Source organism: Chanos chanos, chromosome 2, assembly GCF_902362185.1.
Source record: "Chanos chanos chromosome 2, fChaCha1.1, whole genome shotgun sequence".
Lineage (NCBI taxonomy): Eukaryota > Metazoa > Chordata > Actinopteri > Gonorynchiformes > Chanidae > Chanos > Chanos chanos.
The window spans coordinates 52756121-52770520 of NC_044496.1; positions in this window are offsets into that span (position 1 = coordinate 52756121).

A 14400-nucleotide genomic window follows, 5' to 3' on the forward strand; every position below is an offset into this window, starting at 1 on the left:
GATTGGGCTCTCACTGGACACGGTGTTGTTATTTTAAATGAGATCTCTCGTCTGTAGTCTCACACTGTCCCATTCATATAGTGGAATGTTACAGTTGAATGGCACACAGTGTTCTTCAGAGCAGTTCATCAGCTTATACGGACAGCGGTGTCTCCAAACGGTAATAAAATAAAGCAGCCATCCAAAGATTGTAAGGGGAAGGAAATCTATGTAAAGAGACCTAGTGTCTCGTATCATAGAACATTAGTATAATGATACATGCGCGTACCTGGCGCATTTTAAGTCACGGGGTTATAAAATAGAGGAGGAGAGAGATTAAGAGGTCGTCTTTGATGGGTAATCTGTTCGTTGGTGACAGTGGTTTTATACTTTTATCTTAATCCTTTATCTTTGCTTTTCATGCTTGACGACGTTTAAGACTGAGGATTTACGCTGTAACCGTTTCATTCTCAGCGCCGCTAGCCTCTCCCACGCCATCTCGACGGGCTCGTCCCCGCTCCGTGAAACAGGCGCTGTGCGGTAAATCAGCTAATCCGGCTGAGTACGATTTGTAAACTGCAAATTGATAAATCAGTCATTTTGCGTGAATAGTAAATAATTGAAACCCCTATGTTAGCCGAGCAAGTGCCATCTGCCTTGTTTGCCTGCCAAATCTCAATCAGTTCTAGAGCAACTATAGCTATGGAGTCCCAACACAGAGCCAATGCCAGACCCATAGCCTGGCCTTTCAGCAGATGGAAATAACCTTTTGTTCGAGCCCCATTGCAGATATAATTACCAGAAGAGCCTTGGCAGTTAAGACAAGTGCTCTGTTCCCTCAGCATCCAACCATTATCTTCTGGTATGCTGCGTGTCATCTTAAAGCACCTTATTAGTTAGGGGACATTGTGCATTAGAAAAGCACCAACACTGCATGAGGGTCTGTATTGACATTTTGTATTTACAGGCTTGTGTATTTTTAAACAGCGCGTTTTCTTATCTGTATTTTAAGACCCGTTTACTGGAATGACGTCCTGTTGTGCCCACATGCAGGCATCATAGGCGACGCAGACAGACAGTCCCCACTGAAGGGGGAAAAAAAAGAAATGCTGTACAAAAGAGAGACCTTGTTGGTTTGGATATCTCACGATTGCTTTTAAAGGTTAAGAGTACAGGTAGATGGATGGCTGGGGAGGAAAAAGTGGACTTTCAGGTAGCAGAGCCTGCACAATGCTCCCCTCAGCAAAGGAAGGGCAGATGGAACTGTCATTACCATGTGGGCTCACGGGTGATGTGTTTTTAATGGGCTGTGACGTCAAGGCGACCGAAGTGCATCGAACTTGGGCGAATCCATTCAGACAGACTTTTTGAGGACCCACTCAGGCTGTCACACATGCCCTTGTGCATCGGAGCTTCCTCCTTTGTGAAAAATAATTTGCTGTTACACCACCCTCGTACAGTCGCATTATCTTAGCATTAAAGAAAAACTGGTTTACATAACCTCCAAGAGACCGGGGAACACACACGAATCTACTAACAGTTTATCTGTCACAAGCATGGTTACTCTAAACAGTCGCAAAATGATCAAATATTTGTCGTCTTAGCAACAATGGTCAGGGTAAAGCATAAACGTGTGTGTATACGTCAGTATATGTGAATATGAATGTGTGTGTGTGTGTGTGCAGTGTGAGTCTATCCGTTATATAGCTCTCAGATTTACGACAGCCATTCTCTTCTCAGCAGTCACTTGATACTTTATCTCGAGGTTTGTGTCTGAGAGAACATTCCAGATCTGGCATGTGAGTTAGAGGGATGATGTGCCCTGCTGCGGTTTAAACACGGTCCTTCACACAACAGACTGTTCATATCAGCACTACATATGGTTCAAACGGGGACAGCCGGCAAGAACAGACAAGAAGCATGCCGGTCCACCTTATCAGGAATCACTGACGAAAATGAAACACTTTCTCCTAACTGCACGTTACCACGAGTATTTACTTACGAAACAGTTGTCAGCGTAGAAGAATCAAGATACAGCCAAAGAAATTTCGTGAGAAGAAGTTAAGAAATAGTTAAGAAAACTAGAGCAGCCTTTTCAATTCTGTTTTTGTGTCCTCACAGTATAGCTGATAAAGTAGAGTCCAGGGATTCCCTTGTTGAGTCTTTCAAACTGTGAACATTTGATCCTTGTCATATTTCACAAGCTCTGAAGGTTAGATAACCACCAATTCATATGTTTTCAAACCATTTGCCATGATCTGTGTCTAAAGCACGTGATGAACATGATAGAATGTGGTACGTATATAAACAACAAGAACAACAACAAAAAGAGAAGCAATGTAAATATGGGGAATGATGGCTTGTAGGCTATATGTATGTCAGAATAAACTGTCTGTTCTGGAACATACAAACAGGTTTGGCCAGTTGTAAAAGCTGCCACATTTTCTCCGCTGAGCGAAAGGACAGAAATGTCAATTGGAGATGGAACAGCCTCAGCTGTGGACCAGGTTCGACCGTCTGCGGGGTATTTTCTTTCCCACCAGGAGAGGCCTTAAACGTTGATTTATTCCCCTCTGCTCACATGCACCTTTCTTTTCTAATAACTTTTGGGGTTGTTTTTTTTCACATTTACTGCACTGCACTGTCCACAGTGTGCTCTCTCTCTCTCTCTCTCTCTCTCTCTCAGGAATTCTACAATGGGGTTTTGAAATTGACTATGCCACATGGTGTTTGGCCTGAATATTTAAGGTATCTGTGTTTGTTTTAGCAGGTGTTGGGTTATCAGAGAGAAGCAAGCTGGCTGATCTAATGAAGAGGCGCACAAACATTTGCTTGTATTAAACAGGTGATTAGTGTGAACTGCGCATTTTTGAATGTGTTCTCAAAAATTAACACGTGCATTTAGGCGTTCCCTTTCAGAGTGCCAGAATAGTGAACGACGAACAGACCAATATTGGGTGGGAGCGTAGACTCACAGGGTGAGATGTGTGAACTAAAATGTTTGTGCTATAAATAGACTCATTTACATGTCAAGCGCAATTTATTATGTTTGAACTCCCAGATTAGGATGGTAATTGTTTGTATTTTTTGAAGAGTTTGTACTCTTTGAACTTACATACACACACACACACACACACACATATACAATGGAGGCCACAGTGAACATACTGAGAAGCAGATATCAGGTAATCACAGAACAAGACACAGAGATGAGAGTTTTCACTGTGTTTTTGCTTTTTTTGCATCTTACATTCCTTCTCAAATAAATAAGTGCTTGTTGTTTGTTTTTGAATCGGGTCATGTCTCTGCCCTGGACGTGAGTAATGGCCTGATTTTATATAGCCACCAATTTCTACATTTCAGATTTGTCATTAACAATGTTTTCTTAAAGATCGTTTTTTAACGTGTGCTTTACCAATTCCCAAGATAATCAAAACTCCAGTATTCTCAAGATTTAAGCTTGTTCTGTCAATTAACTCAGCTTTTCACTTGCACACTGAACTTGTTTCAAACTCCTAGATAAAGGAACTCAATACATGTCAGATGAACTCCTGCTGATAGACTAATCCCTCGACATGGGTTTGACCGTCAGCAGTAGGTCAGATTACCATCGGTGGGGCCCGAAGTTACGATGGAATTATACGATGCTGTGTATGTTTCCTTTGGCTCTGATGAGGTGATGAAGCGTTCTTCTGCTGGAAGAGAGATTGAAGGACCTTTTTTTTTTTTTTTAATCTGTTAGGTGTATGAGTCATAAAACATTTTTATTTCCATATCCTGTCTTTCATTTTACTTTCATTTTAATTCACGTTGGTATCTCGGATGAAAACGCTACTTCAGTAAACACATTAATGCATCCCAATTAGTTCCCATGCGTATTTGGAGGTAATGCAGTCGGTAAAAAAACTGCGTGGAAAAATGAATTAAACTTTGCTGGTGGCCATGGTCTTTCTTTCTTTTTTTATTAAGAAGAGAAAGCGTGAAGGTGACATACTGGTCAGCAAGTAACAAAAATCCCCGAGGGTGTGTGGTAAACATATTGCTTCGAACATCAATGAAAAAAAACTTAAATTACTACAGAAACTTATCTGAGATCTAGTGCGTGCTATGTATCTTATGTGGCGAGCATGTGAGAGAGAATGTGATTGTCTGTGTCTGTGTATGTGTGTGTGTGTGTATATATGTGTGTGTGTGTGTGTGTGTCTGTGTGTGTGTGTGTGAGTATGTGTGTGTGTGTGTGTGTGTGTGTGTTGGTCTGCGTGGGTGTGTGCACGCACGCTCGCATGTTTTTGTGTACGTACACATGTGCTTTCGCGCAAACCGAAATGCTTTTGGAATTGGATTTGTCATTTTTGCAGAGGTGAGTCATTTCTCATTGCTTGTCCTCACCTTGGCCAGGCTTCCTGCTGACTGTGTGAGGCTGCGATATGGAGCGTTGTTTTCACCGCTGAAGGCACTGGGTATGGACAAGGAAGAGCTGCAACCTTGTTCTGCAGCTTTCAGAGCACTAACAATAGGAGAAGAAGAGCAAGACGGCGAGCGTTTTTGTGATAGGGCAGCTGTGTGTAGCAGTTCCTGTTAACACTTGTGAAAAGAACAAGCATTCGTGGAAATACATAACCTTGCTGAAGAAATATGAAATGTTTGACTTGTGAAACTTTGGTTTTTTCTTTTTTTTTTTTTTTTACCATTGCTCACTTCAAAACAAAGCAGAGAAATCTAATAATAATAAAAAAAAAAAAGGTTTGAGATTTTGACATACAATTCTCTCAACAAAGCTGTATTTCTACACCCGGGAGCGTCACTGTTGTTCCAAGTTTTCTGATGAAACATACAATATCTATTAAGATTTAGTCATAAAATTTACAGTCGGCATTTGAGCATCACAATAAAAATAGTAATGGTACCGATTACTCATGGATATGGTATTACATCGTTACATAACTAACCTTTACATGACTCAGTCATACCCCTTTAAAGAGCGAGGAGTTTTCACGCACATTTTGAAGTCCTGTTCATCGACCTGTAAAAATGGCCTGTTTTCTTTATTTCTTCATAAATTATCCTGTAATGTAAATATATTTATTTTAAGGTTTTCTAAATACCCTAGCGGAGAATTGTATATAAATGACCACCTAGTTGCAAACTAGTATTTTGTAAACCAGTCTAGAGTCCACTGTAGGCTAGTCTAGTTAAGGTCCACTTCATGCTTAATTCTCTTTGAATATTTCATTATCATGAAGGCAAATATAGTGCATCTTATTTATACTACTGTAATCAGTATGTCTATAGTACTGACTCTTCGTGATGGATTAGGGTTAGGGTTGCTCTGCCAGACTAAGCTCCTCAGGCTGTTTACAGGCCCCTAATAAACAGCTTGTAATGGAGAGTAATGGACCAATCACAGATAGTCTGAGTAGATTAGGGTGAAAGCAGACAATAACTGGGAGGTAATTGAGTCTTAACTTGTGAGAGTAATGGTAAGGTGAGAGAGGGAAGGAGAGAGATTGCTAGAACTTCTTCTCACACACACACAGACACACACACACACACACACACACACACACAAATACACAGAAATACACACAAACACTCGCAGATACTTCTCAGATAAGACTTTCTTAGCAGGAAAGCTTTTCATCACTGTCTCAGGAAACCAACGTAACAATATAATCCAATATCATGTCCTGCATGTATTGAAGAGTGGGGAGTGTTGGATGATTTTTTTTTTTTTTTGTACAAAACTTACAAAGCCGTTTGTAGAACTACAAAGCATATAAGGGTTTTTTTTTTTTTTTGGTCTCTGTTTCTTACATAGTCATCTGGGTGGATTCAGTTTAGAGCAGAGCATCAGTTCCACTAAAACCACAAGGGCATGTTTACTTTCCTCACTTGATTAGAATACTATATTGGAATTTCAGTTGATTGAGCAGCATGGTTAACCATATGATCATGTTATAACGTGGCTAAATTAAGTTGGCCAGCAACCATGTATTTCTGAACAAGAGGGAAAAAAAACAGTTTTTCATATTTTGTTAACATCTTAGCTATACCACTACTGACTACAGTATGAAGGCGACGATTTAAGGAAATGACAAAAGAGAAGCAGTCTCTGCTTGTTGTGACACTTCCTGTTATCAAAAAAAAAAAAGCACAACTTTTGAGTTTTTTCAGCGTTCTTTCACCTGTCCCAACCTTGTCACACATTATGAAGTGGAAATGTCAAACTGTCTAAACTATAATCCTAACCCTTCAGCAGGCCCTGCCAACACCGTACCTAATGAATAATTCAGGCCTCTTAATCTTGAATGAAATATTAGGATGTGACAGGGACACTCATTAAATAGCTGATCAGGAAGCACTAATATAATGTTTGTTTTGATGAACGTACATTGGTGTATTAGGCATGACGCACTGTTTGTTTAATCAGGGAAGATGATAATGAAGAAGCTTCCAGCTGGTCCCCATCTCTCTTTGTGAATGCGAGGAGACCATTAGACAGGGAAGACTAAAAATATCAGGGGGAAAAATGAATGGACAAAAGGTTTATTCACGTCAGCTTTGGTCAAAGGAACTAGATTCATTGAAATGAATGCAGTTGGTATCAGGATAGCTTTTCTCTTTTGAAAAAGGAGAGGAAAGATGTAAGTTTTCCCACACATTTTCATTCATTGTTTTTTTTTTAAAATATTACTTTTATCATTATCAATTCCTTGCTAATTGCATTTATTATTAATTGCATATTAATGATACACTTACTTCCATCAAACATCACTAGAGTGTCTGACATGGACATGACAACTTGCATGTTATGTATTGTTTATGTTATAATGTTGAGCAGAAGTAGCCTACAAACCCCCCCCCCCCCCCCCCCACCGCCCCCTCACCACAGCACTCCCCCCCACCCCCCGCCACAAAAAAGAAGAAATAACATTTTTAACTCCTCTTGGGTAACCTCATCTAGGGTGCGACTCATTTCACAATTGCTCACTGCAACGAAGCTCATATATGCTGTTTCAAGCCACTGAAAACATAGACAGAAAAAAAAGTTCATTAAAATTTGTCTCTTTAATAACAATGAAAGAGGTTTGATGGACACAATGCAGTAATGGATCAGCTGAGTGAAACACTGATTTTGCTGTCACCTTCTGCGTTTTAAAGCGTTACCTGCTTAAAAAGAACAATGACATCTCAACGCTGCAGTCAGTTTTACCAAATTAGGTCTATAGCAGTCAGAAGGCCTCGGCACAGACCTGTGTTTGATTTGGGTTTCATACCCCTTGACTTCGGGAAAATCATATCATTAAGCTGCAGCTTTACACAGAGAGATCCTGTTTTTCTCGTCAAAACTATTTTTTTTTTTTTTTTAAATATCGCAGAAATTTGAAGCAGACTGGAATCTGCTTCAAAACAGAGCTCCTCTAAATTCTGCTCATGGAGACGCTTTTATAAACACATCATTCACTCTATCTGACTGAGTGTGAAAAGAGATTTTTTTTTTTTTTTATTCTATGACTGCATGGGAATAGCAGTGGAAATGGGAATTTCATTTGAATTTCTCTAATCCTTTCTGTTAGGTGGTTATTTAATTTGATCGATGCTAATCCTATCATCGCACTAGTGATGTGCCATTATAAACTCCAACACATTAACACACACGGTTTCACCAGTAATGAGCCACAGTCACTGAGATTGTGGATAAAAAACTAAACCCAGGCAGCAACTTGACACACTGTTTAATATTGAATTCAAGCAAATAAATATATAACATAGACTAGAGTACTGTTAATGTACTACTGGATTCAAGAGGCATCAGTTTCTCATTAAACAACCTAAAATAGCCTGCAATTAAAAGTTTCAAGTGGAGCTTTTCAAATAGCCAGTGTCTCTCATTTCATTTTCACCTTGTGTGTGTGTGTGTGTGTGTGTGTATGTGTGTGTGTGGGTATGTGTGTGTGTGTGTGTGCGTGCCTGTGCATGAACAGTCTTGTCTTAGATGCATTTGTTCAGCTACCGAAATATAAGTTGCAGCGTCAAAGAGAGAATTTGAGGAATGCCAGGGTGATTGATTACTTTTCGGTGCTGATAAATCACAAGAGACGTTCAGCATTTCTGCTGAAATCAGACACCCAGATGAAAAACTAAGAGACCGAAGACTACAATGACCAGAAATGGAAGCGGCAAAAAAAAGTGGTGCTGTGTGTTTATTTTCTTTAAATACATTGCTTTGTTGAACGAGACAAGTTGATAAATTGGTATGGGGAAAAACTTGGCACTTAGCCTGGAATTTGAAGATAGCCTATCTGCTCTGATGTGTGTCACAAGCCAAAGGTGGAAACAATTAAATCATATCAAGTCCATCTGTCTTACAGCCGCCTAAATAAGGCAATACAACAGGCTTTATATAACATTAGGGAAGTTGACAAACGTGTCAGGATTGAGATACAGTTGACCGTGGAGTCCATCGGTGGTCAGATTGGAGGATTTCCTTTCAAAGGCATCCAAAACGTCGACATCTTTGAAGAGAGAAAATAGCTGACCTCTGGAGAGGATTTTTTTTTCTTTTTTCTTTTTTTTTTAACATCAGAGGAGAAAACGAGATGTTTTCACAACAGGTCACTGCTCTTTACACCACCCATGAATTCTTCTCATCTGTTTGTTGTCCCTGCTCTTCATTTGACGGCTGAGGGGCAAGTTCCCTCTGTAAAGGCTAATTAAGCAACATACCAGCTCTCATAATAGACACCACTATAGGAGTTAAGGTCAACCTACTGGACTGTAATCTCTAATAATAAACACATATGAAGTTGAATGATTGAACAACTTAATGTCATTACTTTTCATTGTGTTCAGAAAATTGCTGCTATTCAGTTTATAGCATTAATCACATATCCAGTGAATTGTCGGAAAAATAAAAAGACCCAAATCGCATCTATTGAAGGTTACAGATAAAGGGTGTCATTTTTTTTTTCTGTAGAGCAGTGTTTCACAACTTAAGAGATAAACAGTGTTTCTTACTGAGTTTATCAGATGAAGTTTGTAAAATGATCCACTGGTCCAAAAATATATCAAATCACATGGTAGTTTTTTTTTCATAATTAATGCCTCTGAGGGTGTTTTAAATTCAAAAGAAAGCTTTTCTTTCTACCATTTCATTTTACTCCATTCACCGGTTCACAATCACACGCTCTGGTCACATCAGTATATCATGAGATTCTTGGTTTGAGCACATCAGTTGATATGCTTAAAATAATCATTCACTTTTCAAAAAAACAAACAAACAAAAAAAAGTAATTTCATAATAGCATAACTCATATGACCACAATTCCTAAACATTAAAGACAGTGTTTTATACCTTACCCACCTTTCAACAGCACCAAAACACATGATTTGATTTTTCACTGTTGTAAAGTCACCATTGCAAAATTGCAGGACACACAAAGGTGAGAGTGACATTGTCAAATGATTGACATGTGTCTACTGTGTCTTATTTGTTTTATTCTTCATCAGTGCCTATTTTCAAGAACTCTAAAAAGGCCTAAAACATGCAGGTGACAAGTTTCCTGACCCCCTGACAAGAAGTGACAAGTTTCCTGTCTTCTGCTGCAGTCTAAGCTGACTGTAGACATAATCTTTCTCTAATCTGTCAGAGAAAGTATCAGATCTCTCTGTATGTGATATTCAGCCCTCTTTCTTGCCTGCTTCTTTCAGCATAAACATTCGGAGAAATTCAAGCTTCCATTTCCAGACTGCAAACACATGTATACATCACCGAATGAGAAATGTGTTAAATATCTGCATATCGTGCAAAGTTTCTCTTCTTATCATTTCACCAGTAGCTGCTGTGATAAAAAAATATGTGAGGAAATGAGGATCTCAACCTCTATGGTCACCACAGACGTTCTGTTCTGTCAGACGCACTGAATGAGACTAGATGAGGAACAGTCAAAAGAACAGCGCTGTTCTCATTAAAGTCAAATCCTAATCCACGCTTCTCCTTTCAACTTCTTCTTGGAAAGTATGATGTAGTTGTTTGGGAGACAAGCAAAGACTTAGAAATGAAGTCCATGTGTGTTTGGGGGTGTTCATTAACACCAAATGTGCTATATGTAAGGCTAGGGTCAAATTTCTCCTCTACTCAAGTGCAAAAAGTTCAGGGCAGTTGTCTGGGTTTCAAACGTATCTGCAAAGTAAGAGGCCTCAGTTGCCTCATGTAGTTTCTAAACACATGCTGAGCATGGTGAATAGCTCCTAAAAGTATGTCATAGTATTACGAGTGCAACCCGCTGGCCGTTCCTCTGTGTGTTTATTATCGCTAGGCAACCATTGTGAGTGAGTGGCTTTTTTGCTTAAGCCGTTCTCACCTGGGCAAGAAGGCCCGCTTCACCTGTGTCATCACCGCTCAAGCCGGATAAAAGACAGGGCATCTCATCTCTCATGAAAAGTTCACTCGGCTTTTTCACTGGCTGTGCCAGAGGCATCATAAACCCAAATATTTTTTATCTTTTGATATTTGGTTGTTTACGCTTTATGGTACTTTCTTTTTGTTGTTTTTATAGTTTCCGTATAGGGTCAGCAGTAGAAGAACTGAGAGGTTTTTTTCTATTTTATGTTGGCAGGTTTTTTGTTTTTTTGTTTTTTTTTAGGTTGCAAATATAGTGTGGTTGTTATTTGATGACCAATATTTGATTCATTTCTTGATTATTTACAAAAAAAACCTGTCCCTGTTTTGTGCCTTACTTTAGACTCTGCATGTATTTGAGCTTTTTGTTTTCTTATGGTCGCCATAGAACATCTCCCTGGTAACGGCCCGACGCAGGAGGCATTCAAAGGTGACGTGACAGAAGATGAAGAAAAGTAAAACACGCTCTGCTCCCTTGTATGTACATGCTTTTTACATTACACGCACATAGATGATGGCAGACATTGTTATAAGTTACGCGTGTTAAGTGTGATTTCGTGCCACAGTTACATTGCCAGCTTTGTTTCAGTTACAGAGCGAACATGGTTTGGCTTCATTTCAATGGACAATCAGTCACAATGTAGCGTGCCCATCTGCGAGTTTTGATGTGATCTTGTTGAAATGCCAAGATAAAGAGCTCAAAGCAAGCTTTGGCGAGCTTTGTTTTTTTTTTTTTTTTTGGCTGCTCCTTCAAAACTTTTAATGTATGTCTGCTCAAATAAGCTATTGATTACTAAACAAGCGCCCTCGCCACTCCTTTTGACTGAGACAATATGGTCAGCCTGCTTAATAACACGCAATAATCATCTCTAAGCTTTTAACCTCTGTCAATCTACAATGCAGCCAGTCGATACACCCACGAGAAAGAAAGACTGCGCGCTCAGTCAATGTAACTACTATCTCATCTCTTCAGTAATTCCGCAGTTACATTATGCTCTGGAAAATAAAACGTCAATTCTTTCCTGCCTGTAATTTCATTTTCTTGTCTCGGCATAAAATCGCTGGCGTTACACTGCTGTTACCTACATTAACAGAGAGGTAGCAGCCAAGATAAAGGAAGACAGTAAGTGAGAGAGAAAACGTGCTGAAAGCAGGTGCACCAACACAGATGTTGTTCCTGAAACGAAATTAACATCCCCGTCATGGTCAGGGACATGTATAGAAACGCCGGGGCAGGCCCAATTACCCATTGTTTTGGTTACCATGGCGAGAGGAAGAGATCTCAGTGACGGTGAAAAGACTATGACAGTTGTAACACGTTTGATATTAGCCATGGTGATGAAGGGTGCTCAACGGCCTGAGGTTTCACAGGGAACATTTACTAAAGCAGTCAGTTTACATCAAAGTCTGAGGCAAAGACATCATCAACAGGGGCCACCCGTCGTCAGAAGCATAAACCCAGACGAAACAGAAAAGCAACTCTGAATCAGTTTACTGTGCATATCAGTCTAAGGCATAATTGGACAATTTAATTAAGAGAAGTCTGTCTGGAATTTTATAGAGGTCAGCACTGTGTTAGGGTTTACCGGGCTTAACCTTTATTTTCTGCATGTGATGAAAGTGGTACAAAGAGCACAGGCACTGGTCTACTGAGTAATGGAAAAAGTCATAGTTATAGACAATTCATTTTTCACCCTGTTCTTGACAAAGAGACAGGTGCACTTACACCACGGAGCAAAACAAAAGTCCAAGAGCTTGTTTCCAATAATAGAGGGTCTGGGCTCTGTTACGGCATATCGTGCATTTTCCTTGCGTAGTTTGGGTCCATTCAACCGCTTAGAGGGTAAAGTAAATGCCAACAAGCACAAATCCATTCGCAACGATAACTTTGATCTGATGGTGATGCGTCTCTATCCTGATGAGAACGGCCTTTTCCAGGATGACGGTGTCCCCAACCGCACGGCATTAGTGGTCACTGGACGGTTTGACGAGCATGAAAAAACGATGTAAACCGCAAGCCGTGGACATCTCAGACACCAGATCTCAACCCAATTGAAGGCTTATGAGAAATTCTAGAGAAGCGTATGAGTCAGAATTTTCCACAACCATCTACCAAACACCAATTGACGAACTTTGTCATGGAAGAATGGTGTTGCATCCCTCCAGTAGAATTCCAAGGAGCTGCAGACTCGAAGCCAAGGTGCAGAAAAGCTACTCTGACAGTTCACGGTGAATCAGTGACGTATTAAGAAACTTTGTTATTCCGTTTATTTTTTGCAGTTACCTGTATTTCTGACCCGAAGGTAAAACTTTTTCTTTACCCTAAGTGTATATGCTTACTTGGAAAATTCGCCCGCATTAAATTAATTCTGAGACTATTTCATATTCTCTCACAGTGGACCAGTGGTTATGCATATATGCATTATTTTTTCCATGCGCTGTTAAAAGTTGTGTCATTATTATGTGTGTTTGGGGTTTGAGGGGCCAGTGTTAGGGCAGCCATGGAAAAGTAATTGAGCTAATCCTGTGTTTGAGAAGGAACTATATGCTCTGTCATCAGAGCTCCTGAGTGTAACTGGATATCCAGTGTGGCCTGTGCTGGGAATCAGGCCGCCTGTGTGAAGGCGATAGAGAGGTACACCTTCCCCCCACACACCTCCCATTACTGAGTGATACACCTCAGCGACCCCATATCCTGGAGGAAACTGATAAAGACGTCAGGAGGGGGAAATTTGTGTCTCACTGAGTAACTCTGCTACTTTACGCTGTCAAACTTGACAATAAAACTTCTGCTGTGCTGTGTGAGCTGAATCTTTCCTCACTATATTGTTTTATGCTTATTTTCTCTCTCTCTCTCTCTCTCTCTCTCTTTCTCTCTGGCTCTCGCCCTCACTTTGCTGTCTTTCTCCTTCCCTCTCTTTCTCTCTCTCTCTCTTCCTCATCCTCCCCTTTGCTCTTTAACCATCAAAACTCATCCATCCTGTCAAGTTGTAATTCCTGCCTGTGGGGAAATCTATCCCCCTCTTACTATCACTCTTAATCAAGAATAACAGTTGTGACAGTGGATTAATAAAATCCATACATAGTACCACATATTCAAACACTCGCTTTCCACAGGAGAAAAGATTCAGTGGTGTGTAATGGAATGATGCAGTGTACACAGCTGTCTGGTTATACATCCTCGTTAAAATAAGAGGCCTTGTGTCTTTGAACACCAGCTTTGTTGATAAAATCTCTTTAAAAATAGTACAACCTCTGTGGTGGCCTTGTCTAAATATTACTAAAAACAGAGAAATATTATACATTTCTATATTTCTGTGATATAGGTTATCTTGTACCAGTCTGATTTGAGCAGCTGGTGTGTTTCTTTCTCACACACTCAGAATCACTCCTCCACCATACCAGCATTTCTCAGTCACAGGCTCCATGATGAACGGAACCCTGAACCCCACCCTCCAACCAATCCCTCTTTTCTCAGCTGCTCTCACTGACTCCTTATGTCATTATAATAACATGTAAGTTATGCTTAGGTCGGCTGAAGAGAGATTATAGATAGGGAGAGATGAAATCACGGTCTCCTCTCAGTCTTTCTCTGTCAAAGTCCATATTTTTCTTGCTGTTCTTCTCTCTCTCTCTCTCTCTCTCTCTCTCTCTCTCTCTCTCACACACACACACACACACACACACACACACACTTGGTACTAAGAGTGAGACAACAGGTGTTGCGAATCAGTGGGGTCCAGTTTAGTCGTTGAAGGGTTTTCTCTCTTCCCCAATAATGATGAGATCACCATGGTAATTTCATTATAGCTCCTAAAGCTCACCCTCTGACCACCAATCTAACCAGGGGCTGCTTCAGCTCTTCCCCCCCTCTCTGTCTTCCCAGAGAACACGAGAATTATAAATTATAGAAACTTATGTTTGAAGAAAAAAATAGGACTATTTTGACAGAAATTTTGAGTAAACTGACCACAAACTTCAAAGCCCCCGGGCTACTGCTTAATTTTGAATATACCCAG